This window comes from Musca autumnalis, unplaced genomic scaffold, assembly GCF_047663935.1.
Source record: "Musca autumnalis isolate F117 unplaced genomic scaffold, ASM4766393v1 scaffold_1, whole genome shotgun sequence".
NCBI classification, from domain to species: domain Eukaryota; kingdom Metazoa; phylum Arthropoda; class Insecta; order Diptera; family Muscidae; genus Musca; species Musca autumnalis.
The window spans coordinates 122147439-122159775 of NW_027411644.1; the positions used below are offsets into that span (position 1 = coordinate 122147439).

The 12337-nt window shown below is 35.7% G+C and overlaps 1 protein-coding gene across 2 annotated transcripts in view; it reads right to left on the reverse strand.

Moving 5' to 3' along the window:
- Positions 1-12337, reverse strand: part of LOC141406438 (uncharacterized) — a 129099-nt gene that overhangs the window by 75260 nt on the left and 41502 nt on the right. The gene's annotated exons all lie outside the window — the stretch shown is intronic.

The following is a 12337-nucleotide window of genomic DNA, read 5'->3' on the forward strand; positions in this document are numbered from 1 at the left end:
CGGCGTACAAAACTGTTGCATTGACCGACGACCAGTCGTTCAGGTTTCCACTGATACTTCTACAAATGACTGTCTTTTTGTTCCATAAGGCCAGGGTATTCTGCCACTGAATGCGAGAAGTGAATTTAGATCAATTTTCAATTCGATCTTGTTTTGGCGAATGCATTTTGTTCGCTGATACCGATGCTGAACATGTTTCCTGCTTTCGCAGTAACTGTTCGTTACCAGTTTTCGATGTGGATTGTAGTTACAGGTATTAGGAAAATAGCAGTTTCTTATTAACCCATTTCTCTGTGTGGCTATGCCGACGAAGCAACGTTTCTATTCATAAATATATTCGGACACATAGAGCAACCCACAACTTGATGCGTTCAAGAGAACAACTGTAAAAATGTTGTGTTGGTGCTTCTCTTTATTTTTTTTCTTTAAAATAGGTGAAAGTTTATGGTTCATGAGGAAATGCCAAACAACATACTCCGACCAGATAATGCAAAACATCAAATAGTACTAAACAAGGCATTTCCATACGCCGCCGACGCACGACTGCTAAGTATGTAGATTTATGTGTTGCGGTTTCTTATTCCAAATTTTAAGGTGCTGTGCTCTTTATGTGCCCATAAACAAAAGTAATGGGGATATTTTCACGGAATGGGGGTAAAACAAACAAGGTCAGTTATTGTGGTCAAATATCATTAATTAAATGTTATATTTTTGTAAATCTATGTCATTGGACATAGCACAGTGGATGCGCCAAAGACAAAAAAAAATCATGTCACCATTCTAAAAATTTAAGGATTCAAATCGCTTCTAAACTTTTCAAATTTTTCAAAACTCAACCTTTTTGGAAATATTACGCGGTTCTTAAGAGAAAAATGCTTAAAAACATGACTTATTTTGCAGAAAAAACATTTATTTTGCCAATATTTGATGTTTTGTGATTATAATATACAAAATATGTCAAAACAAGTAAGCAAAGGCTATAGTCGGACAGGGCCGACCATACGATACCCTACACCACTACCCTGCGAGTTAGCTTTCAGCAAATCAAAGTTTCTTTTGGACAAATAAGCTCATTGTAAGAAATACATTTTTGGAGTCTGCAACCTTATCACATTAAGTTTAAATAACAATATAATAATTGTTCCACAAACATCACAGAAGGGACAGGGCGTGTACCACGATTCATATTACAGCAATAGTATGGGGCCTACTGTTTATCGCCGAGTCCGAAAGGCATGTCTTAAAACACCACCTGTAGTTGAGTACATGGTTGAAATACTCAGAAAATGACGCCAACTTTACTGAGGGGTATTTTGCCATCGTTGGAAATTTGATGTTTGCTGGCCAGGAATCAAACGCCCGACCTTCAGCGTGCAAGGCGGGTGTGCAAACAATTGTACTATGGTGGCACCAATAAGTAATTTTAGAACGGACTGGACCTAATTTTTTGCATATTTTGACATATATGCTATACCATATGCAAGACTTTGTGCCCTAAGTATCCCATCGAATTGGCTGAAAGTTTGTATTAAGTATTCGTTCATCACAATTTTCGACCTGAAATTGATCGGTATAGGTCCAGGTCTTCATATAGCTCCCATAGAACCGTATCTCCCGATACCCGGTATTTTGAAGGTTGTGGCCTCAATATCAAACTGAAGTGGCTGACATTTTGTATTCAGTCCTCGTTGGAAGTAAAAAAACTTTCCACCTGAAATTTGTCGTTATATGTCCACGTCTTCATATAGCTCCCATAACCAGAACCTACCGATTTTCTGTACTTTGAAGGTTATGGTCTCAATATCCCTCCGAATTGGCTAAAATTTGGTATTAAGTCTTCATTGGGGGTATTCAACTTTCCATCTGAAATTTGTCGGTATAGGTCTAAGCGTTCATATAGCTCCCATACAACGAAAGCTCACCATTTTTGACATTTTGAAGATTGTGGCTCTGGTTAGAGATTTCTCTATTTTATTGACTTGTCTGAAGTGAATTTCAAACAGAAAAATGTACACATAAATATTTTAGAAGATATTATTGAAATATATGTAGCACACGAAAATATGTGAAATACAGAAATTTTCCATATGCAAAAATAATATTTGCATATGCATAATTTATACATTTCGCACATTTTTGCATATGTGATAGATATATTTCGATTGGAATTTAATTAGAAGCCAAAAATATGCAAGTTTTACAAAAATAGGTGTTGCATAAAATTCCGCTGTCGACATATCATTGAGCTGATATTAATAGGGGTGCTCTGATTGATATGAGAGAAGGCTCCCTTGTCCCTACTGGGATGTTTGTGGAACAATTATATACAGTACATTTTAAGAAATATTCTTAAATTTGAAAATTGGCGTTGTTTAGCAATTTCTGCTACATCTTTAAATTTTGAACAATTGGACAGGTTCCACGCAATTTGTAAGAACTGGGAATTTGTCTGTCATGATAGAGGAAATTTGTAGCATGGGAGGAAGATGTGGTTCTCTTCACAAAACTCATTATATCTTAGGTAGTAGGTCCGTTACCAAGCACACATATTATTGCAATTTTCATCAGAGGAAAGATCGGTAGTTAATTGTTCATATATAGGCGACTTTGCCGGTATATGGCCTCCAGGGATTCAAATATGGACCAAAAATAAAATGTTTTTATTTAGCATACAAAAGTAATGGTCCATTGCACCCGCTAAATAATATCAGGTCATCATCAAAAATTGTAGGCATCTTCTTCGACTTAAGCCCCTACCTCGTGCAAAATTTCGTGACTATTGATCTATAATTGCGACCTCTAGTATGATTTTGATTACATTACAAGCAAAACACTCGATATATTAGGCGGTAACTCTGTTATCTGACTACATAAATCAACATTATTGGCATTAATTGAAAGGGCAAGAGTTGTCCTTCCAAATATTATTTATATGGGCGGAATGTGTGGTCCAGGAATAAAGATATTACCGGTATATTAAAAATTTTCACAATTTTCACACAAAAGTTGTGGTCCATTTAACCCTCTAAACATCATCCGATCACCATCTCAAATTGCAAGCTTCTTCTTTGTCATATAATCTTACATTATTTAAAATTTCGAGGCGATCGGACTATAATTGCGACATACAGAGCCGCTACAAAATCGGATAAAAATTTAGTTTTTGGTCCATTTCACCCGCTTAATATTTCTCGATCATCACCAATAAGAATAGGGATCTATTCTGATCTGAACCCGACCTCCATACAAAATTTCGTGACGATCGGTCCATAATTGCGGCCTGGAGCGTGTTTACAATTTATAATGGACAGACGGACGGACGGACGGACGGACGGACGGACGGACAGACACACATCTCAAAATCGCTTTATCTCGTCGAGATATGAAGATTGGTATACCACATTGGGGGTCTCCGACGAATATTTCGCGGTGTTACATGAATATTTACCAAAACAAACTTATAATACCCTTTTCCACATTGTGGTATAGGGTATAAAAATACCATTTGGGGCCCACCCTACATGCGCACGACAATTTACAAAGGAGTTCTAAATCAGGCATTTCCAGTAGTGAGAAGCATTTTCGGATATCCCGAGTGGCAATTTCATCACCATTTTACAAACTTGTGTACATTTCGAGTCATCAAAAATTAAATTTTTAAAAAGAAATGCGGATATCCTGGAGGGGCCGTCATATTCTACTGTGGTAAATATTCTCTAAAATGTATGAGAATGACTTATGCGTAAAATATGTATTCAAGTTAGCGGCAGTGTACATAGATGTATATATGGTATCTTAAATCGTCGTAATTTATACATATATATTTTGTTATATTGAAAGGTTGGTCTAGGACCAGAATTTGGGTTGTTGCATATTTTTGGAAAAATTAAGGTAGAATACCTTCACCATATTTAATTGAAGGTTATAAGACAAACATGTGTATATGGAGCAAATAACAAAAATTTCCACAAAACTGATATTTTGTGGAGGGATAGTGTTTGCCATTAGAAGCAATGTCCTAAAAGTCCTCATCCATCCCATGTGTGCCAAAAAAGTTACTCAGGGTCAAATATCATTTTCGGAGGGCTTATTCAGTTTTTTAGTTTTTTTTATTTTCTTAAAAAGTTTTAGATGTCTACAAGAATGGTTTTTATGATTTGTAGAAGGATTCACCTTTCCTTGTCGAAATACACATGCGGAGAAATAAGCCGCGTAAATACCGAACTGCTTAAAATGACCACAACAATCTTGTAGAGAATGTTTCCATCTTAACCTTTACTCATGTCAATTTTTGATCCGACTCATCGTTTCCAAAAGAATTTCAGAATTCTTAAAAATTCCTTAACAAATGAAGATCGATGGGGACTTTTAGACATCGCTCTAATGGGAACTATTAGCTCTCCACCAAAAGTCAGCTTTGTGGGAATTTTTGCTAATCCTAAGTATTATTATTTTATTTTATCGGTAATCTCTAAAATTATAAAAAATAGGCTCAATAAATAAATATATAAATTACGAATATGTACAACTATGCATCCCCTCGCTAGGATATTAAAATGTATTTTGTTTATGTATTAGCTATTATACATGACAACCTGTCAAATGTTAATTATTCAATTATCATTAAAAACTTGTTAAGGAAATGCAAAAGTTTCTTGTTAATGTTCAAAAATATATAAAATTTCACTATAAGTCACAGAACTCATGAAATATATACAGTGACTGTCACTGAAAATGATGCAACCTGAAATAAAAAATTTAAACGTGAATAACTTGGAAACGAGTTGAGATTTTTTAACAATTCAAAAACAATTTTGTAGGCTGAAAAGTTGTATTTAAGATCGCATACAAAAATATTGCATATACAGTACCGTTATACTAAAATTTTGCCGGAAACAAAAAAAATTGGAATTTTTGAAGTGAGCATTTAAAATGATGCACCACGATAATCGATCAATAATTTCCAAATTTCTCGCTTTTTATGCTATTTTAGTAATCAGGATGGTGGAATATTGCTTTCAGTAGTTTTGTCATTGATTCTGATAGAAAAATGATGTGCCTGACGTAATTTTGGCATGATTGTAGTAAATGTCTCTTTGTAGGTAATTTGGCTAGAAATTTCTTTTTTTGTAGCTATTTTCCGACAAATTACTATGAAAAACCATTAAGGGTTATATCTAGAGTATGTACAAACAATTTAATGATATATGGAAAGTCCTGTATCAGCCAGGCTTGCCTCATATTAGAATAGTTTTTAACGGCATTGCCCTGATGGAGGAAAAAATAATGACTTAGAACAAAGATATTTATTTATTATTTTTTTTTTTTGGTGCGAGTTTTTTCAGGCAATGTCGTATTTTTGCGGGCACTGCGTGTTGTTGACATTTTACTTGTGGAATAAGCCAGCACACACCTGCGTTTAAATAAATAAACTGTCGCTATCAAAACGCTTCGTAAGAAGTATTATTGTTTGGGCTTGAATGGCAACAAAGGGTGTTGAAATTTTTATTTTTATAAAAGCAAACATGGTCAAAACATTGTTAACAATATTTCTCAAAAAAACTGCATAAAATGTTTGGTCTATGCCATGATTTTTACCTCTATCATGACGATTTTTAGGTTGTGGGCGAATCGTGGGCGCTATGAACTTTATATTAAATATTTGAATACAGGACTATATAGTAGACACCCTGAGCATATCCGGAATGCCATATGAAGCTCCTATGATTTCCCCCGATTACGTAATTACAGCTTAAAGTACTCAAAATATGCAATTTTTACAAGATTCATCGTATGTTTTCTATTTTTTTTGATAAATATTCGCCATAATTATTTCAAAAAACGTTTTGTATCGAGCGTTCAACATCTTCTTAATATATTAGTGTCGAGAAACCCGCAAAAAAATATTTTTTTGTATCCGAAAATAACGAAATTCTGGGTAAAACTCGTAAAAACCGATTTTGAGCTATATCTCAAGAACAAGAGCTGATGGAGAAAAACCGTGACCAGATTTGAAAATAGCTCGCCGATTTCATTTAGAAACAACAACAACTTCGGTTGAAACAAAAGTCGTGTTGGCCAGTGTTATCGTGGTGCATCATTTTTATACCCTCAGCCTTTAGGCTAAGGAGGGTATATACACTTTGATACGATGAAAATGTGCCTCATCGAAATAATGGTTTTAGACCCCAAGTATGTTTGGACGAAATGTTTTTCAGACAATTTGGAGTCGATCTAGCCATGTCCGTCCGTCTGTCTGTCCGTCTGTCTGTCTGTCCTGCTGGCTGGAGCGCACGATAACTCTCGAACGGATGAACCGATTCGGTTGAAATTTTGGCTTTCATAATATTTTGTCCAAACTTAGTTTAAGTTCGAAGATGGGTTATATCGGTCCACTCCTTCCGGTACCTCCCCCACATAAGTTCAAAAATGTTCGGAAAAATTGTGCGAACGATAACTCCTAAAGTTAGTAACCGATCTGCTCCATACTTTCCACATCTTGAACCTTCTACCAGACATAGATGAGGTTCCACTATGGTCTCAATAGGTCCACTCCTTCGGGTAGCTCCCACACAAAATTTCGGAAAAGTTCAGTTTAGGGCCATCTCTCGAATCGCTTTGATTTTTGTTTCAGCAACTTGTATTCACTGCCCTCCATACGACGGTACAAGTTTCATTAGGGGCAAGTCCATACTTCCTGAAAAATTTGCAAAAAAGCCCTATGACACCGTGTGAGGTGGTTGGAGCGCAAGATAACTCTCGAACGGATATGTCGATTCAGTCCAAAATTTAGCCTTCGTAATATTTTGTCCAAACATAATTTAAATTCGAAGATAAGCCATATCGTTCCACTCCTTCAGGTACCTCCCCCACAAAAGTTCAAAAATGTTCGGACAAATTGTGCGCACGATAACTCTTCATGGGAGTGACCAATTTGGTCCATACTTTACACATCCTAATGTATCTACCAGATATAGATCAGGTTCGAATATGGACTATATTTGTCCATCCCTTCGGGTACCTCCCACGCAAAATTTTGTATAAATTCACTTTAAGACCTGCTCTCGAATCATTTTGATTTTTGTTGAAGCAACTTGCATTTGATTCCTCAATTACGACAGTAAACGTTTTTTCGGGGGCAAGTCCATACTTCTTGAGAAAACAGTCCGAAAGTTGTAAAAAAACCGCTATGGCACCACATGTAGAGGCTAGAGAGCTCGAACCGAGTACTGCGTTCGTCCACACTTTGGACATCGTAATATTTCTTCGAATATTAGATGAAATTCAAAGGTGATGCTTATAGGTCTCTCCCCCATAAAAGTTCGAAAATATTCGCTAAAATATCTATATATATCTCGTAGACGAATCCACACAGGCTGAGGGTATATCTCTGTCGGCAAAGCCGACTGATACTTTTTTACTTGTTAATGCTCACTTCAAAAATGACAATTTTTGTTTTCCGGCAAAATTTTGGTATAACGGTACTGTAAATGGAATATTTTTGTATGCCATCTTAAAGACAACTTTTCAGCCTATAAAATTGTTTTTGAATTGTTAAAAAATCTCAACTCGTTTCCAAGTTATCAACGTTTAAATTTTTTATTTCAGGTTGCATCATTTTCAGTGACAGTCACTGTACATATTTACATTACCTAACAATAAAATTTTTAAATTACATCTATTTTTATACCCTCCACCATATTATGGAGGGTATAATTATATATGTCATTCCGTTTGTAACACATCGAAATATTCATCGGAGACCCTATAAAGTATATATATTCTTGATCAGGGTAAAATTCTAAGTCGATATAACCATGTTTGTCAGCCTGTCCGTCCGTCTGTTGAAATCAAAATACAGGTCGCAGTTTTTAAGATAGAGCTTTGTAATTTGGTATAGAAGATTCTATTACTCCTTGAATGTTTGGTATTGCAAATGAGCTATATCGGCCCACGCTTTGATATAGCCCCCATAGAGCCGATTTTCGGTATTTTAAAGGTTTTAGTCCCAACAATCCACTGAAATTGCACAAATTCGGCATTTAGTCTACGTTGGAGGTAAAACCCTTTCTTACTAAAATTCGTCGTTGTAGATCCACGCCTTTATATAGCCCCTATACAACTGTACCTTTCAATTTTCGGTATTTTGAAAATTATGGCCTCAATCTTCTACCGAAATGGCTGAAATTTGGTATTTAGTCGTTGGAGGTATAAAACTTTCCCTTAAAATTTGTCGGTATAGGTCCACACCTTCATATAGCCCCAATTGTCGGTATTTCAAAGGTTGTAGCTTCCGATTTTTGGTATTTCGAAGGTTGTGGCTTCTTCGTTAGTGGTATAAAACTTTCCCCGAGAAATTTGTCGGTACAGGTCCACGCCTTCATATAGCCCCCATAGAACGGTACCTCCCGATTTTCGGTATTTTGAAGGTTGTAGCCCCAGCAACCCACCGAAATGGCTGAAATTCGGTATTTAGTCTGCGATGGAGGTAAAAACCTTTCCGACTGAAATTCGTCGTTATGGGCACACGTTTTGATATAGCACCAATAAAATGGTACCTCCCGATTTTCGTAATTCTGAAGGTTGTGGCGTCAATATCCCACCGAAATTACTGACATTTGTTATTTAGTCTTCCCTAGGGTTCTATATATGTATATCCTCCATAGAAGCGTACCTCTTGATTTTCGATATTTTGAAGGTTTGGTATTTAGTTTTCTTTCTGTCAGAAATTTGTCGGTATAGATCGTCGTTGTGATGTAACCCCCATAGAACTATTTCGGTATTTCGAAGGTTAGCCACATTGTTTTACCGAAATTGTTGAAATTTGGTATTTAGTCTTCTTCATAAACGAAAGACAACTAATTGTTCCATTTTACTTCAATACAACTCGTGGGGGTATAACTAGTTCGGCCCGGCTGAACTTAACGCCGTTCCTACTTGTTGTTTTATGAAACTTCTTCCGCTTTTTTTTATTTTTTTTTCGAGGTTATGCATGAAAGTAACAAGAAACTTAGTTTAATACAAATGGGGCCAAAAGCCAAAAACTTCCATAATGCTTCAATTTTTGGTGCAGTGTCGCAATAAGAAATGTTCTAAAACAAATTTTGATATGAGTCCCAAGACAAAAGAAATCTGCAACCGTAATGTGTTTAGCAGCCCCTGTTATACCCTCCACCATAATATGTAGGTTATAATTAAATTTGTCATTCCGTATGTAACACATCGAAATATTCGTTTAAGACCCTATAAAGTATATATATTTTTGATCAACATAAAATTCTAAGTCGAAATAGGCATGTCCGTCTGTCTGTCCGTCTGTTGAAATCAAGATACAGATCGCAAATTTTAAGGTAGAGCTTTATAATTTGGTATAGAAGTTTCTATTACTCCTAGGATGTGTGTTCTTGAATATGGAGTATATAGGTCCATGTTTTGATATAGCCCCCATGGAACGATGCCTCCCGATTTTCGGTATTTGAAAGATTTTAGCCTCAATATCCCACCGAAATGGCCGAAATTTAGTATTTAGTCTTTCGACATTAAATTTATCGTTATAGGTCTACGTCTTCGTTTAGCGCATACAGAACGGTACCCCCACGTCTTGCCAAGGGCCCCATGTATGGGTGGCACCCAATTTTGTGTTCCCAGAAGATATACAACTTACCTGAAAAAAAACTATCCATATACATATATGTAGGTTTTAGTCTAACACCCATGGACCGGTATTTCCCAATTTTTTTGTCAATTTTTCGAACTGAGATTGCTGTAATTTGTTATTTTGTTTAGACAGAGGATATAAAGAACAACGATGAGCTCTTTGAAAGAGTGTTGCTACATTTTCCTTCTGAAGTGGATGTAACTTGGTATTTTGGAATATCAGTGGGTAAAAAACCTCCACACAAAAAATTACCCAGCAAAATAAATTGGAAATAGTGCAATGTAGACTTGTTCTTTCACGGCAGGTTTTGATGAAGTTTAAACGGAGTAGTGAAAAAGGCATTCCAATCCTATATTTTAACCGCATTCGCATCCGATCCATCGATTTGCATTCTTTCCTTATTATAACAGCATTTGGATGCAGTTCAATCGGAGTGGTGAAAAAGGCACTCCGTTCGATACATTTTACAAGCAGTTGCTTAGAGATCCCTACAAGCAAGCCAGTTTGTAGATACCTACAAACAGCGACATCATTCTTCAAAAGACAAAAACGAGCGCATCAATTTTTAAAAGTTTGATATAAAATAAAAAAATACAACCCAAAGTTTGGAAAATTTTTAAGGGAACTCAAAAGACGAAAACTGCTGTTGGAGTATATGTCGAAATCTCCAATTGTGATAGAAAGACAAAATAAGAACCCCTTTAGCAGATAAACAAGAACATTTTAGCTTGGATTGGAGCGGAGGAAACACACTCAGTTGCGATATAATTTAATGAAGAAATTTCATAATAGGTGTTAATGTAATAAAGTTCTTATTATTCTGATTTTACACAAACAATAAATTCCTTTTATTTATATTAGGATAGTTTGCAAGTGCCTTTAAATTTAAATAAAACACGTGCTTTGGATGCGAATTGAACTGCATCCTATTCTACCCTAAAGGGTTAGTTAAAATGCCATTCCAAAGGGATAGTTAAAATGTAATGCCAAAGGGTTAGTTAAAATGCAGTGCTAATGGAGTGCATCTTTCCGTAGTCACGATCTTGTAAAAATCATGAGTGAAAATGCATAATTTGATGTCATTCCAAATCACTTGTACATATGATTTAACTGCATCTTTGGAGACAAACATATTGATGGGTATCAGTATAAAGTGGTTACCATCATTTCTCTATAGACAAACCAAAAATTAGCTGCAGGTTCGCGCAGGTTTGCGAGATATGCGACTTTTTCAGAATGTCATTGGAACATTCATATGTATATCTATATTTTTGAAAATTTGATAGAAGAACCGGCATTAGACGTCCATGTTGGTTTTGTTTATCCCAAAATGGGTGCACCAATACTAAGAAATGTTGCTTTTAATAGTTTTCTCAGGAAATCGTTAAGTACCTTAAACATAGCATAGTTGCACCAGATGCTTTTAGGTGATATACTCATTTGCAGAACTGTGTAACATATCCTGAGTCGAAACGTCCAATTTGTAAAATTTATGTTATATCAATGACACTATACTAAAAATAAAAAATCTCAAAAAACATTTTTTTCATTTACTAACGTATGTGGATGCTTGGGGGGAGGGGCCAAAGCAAGGATCTATGCTCTGAATAATTTTTTAAAAATATTTTCTATTCAATGAAGACAAATTTTAAAGTAGACCAAACTCGGTTGGCTATAATTACCCAGCAAAATTTGAAGGAATGGGTTCCATGCGATGACGTGATTTCATGGCATCTCTAGCATTGGTTCAAACGAAGTCGTGAAAGATCCGATCTTTTCATTAGCATTTGAACCAATGCAAAGGAAGTCGTGAAAGATCCGATCTTTTCATCATCATTTGAACCCATGCAAAGGAAGTCGTGAAAGATCGGATCTTTTCATTAGCATTTGAATTCATTCTATCGATCCAATAGAGATGAATTTTGTGTTTTTAATTATACACATTTTTCTAAATATGTAAGAGTAATTATTTACAATAGGCTTGATGTTGTCGGAGACTCGAAATCGTAACCAACGTTGTTAAAGCTTTTGTCGTAATGATAATGTAATTGCAAATGGTTGGTGGAAATGGCATGCCAAAGCATTAATGAATGTGACATTTCAATGCATTGGTGGAAATGACATGCTTTGGATCCAAAAATGAATAGAATCTTTTGGGGTCCACGCTCATATAAAATTCACCGATGAAGATGCTAAAAAGATGACATGCCAGATCACTTTCATCCATGATTTAATGGCATCTTTGGCATCGATCATTTTGCTGGGTGCCTAACACCATTTAAATATCCCAAATGGGTTGCCTCCCTCATATTGGGGCTATAGCAAAACGAGAAAATACGTTGCTAATATTTCGCAAAACGGTTTTCTATCTACGGAGAACATAAAATACCAAAATGCAAACAAATAGATTAGTAAATGTGCTCTTTAAAATATGTTATATTGGCCTGTACCGCTCAATGGGGGCTATACCTATACGCGAACAGATATTGACAATATTTTGTACATATGTTCTCCATCCACTGAACCCCCAATATACCAATTTGCAGCAAAATAGGTTGACAAATAAACCTAATACGTAAAAACGGTCACCACCGATATGTGGGGGCTATAGGAAACATTTTTGGAAAGTTTTAGTACCCTAAGTTCTTCACATTAAAAGTTATGAGTAAAGTTCCACTA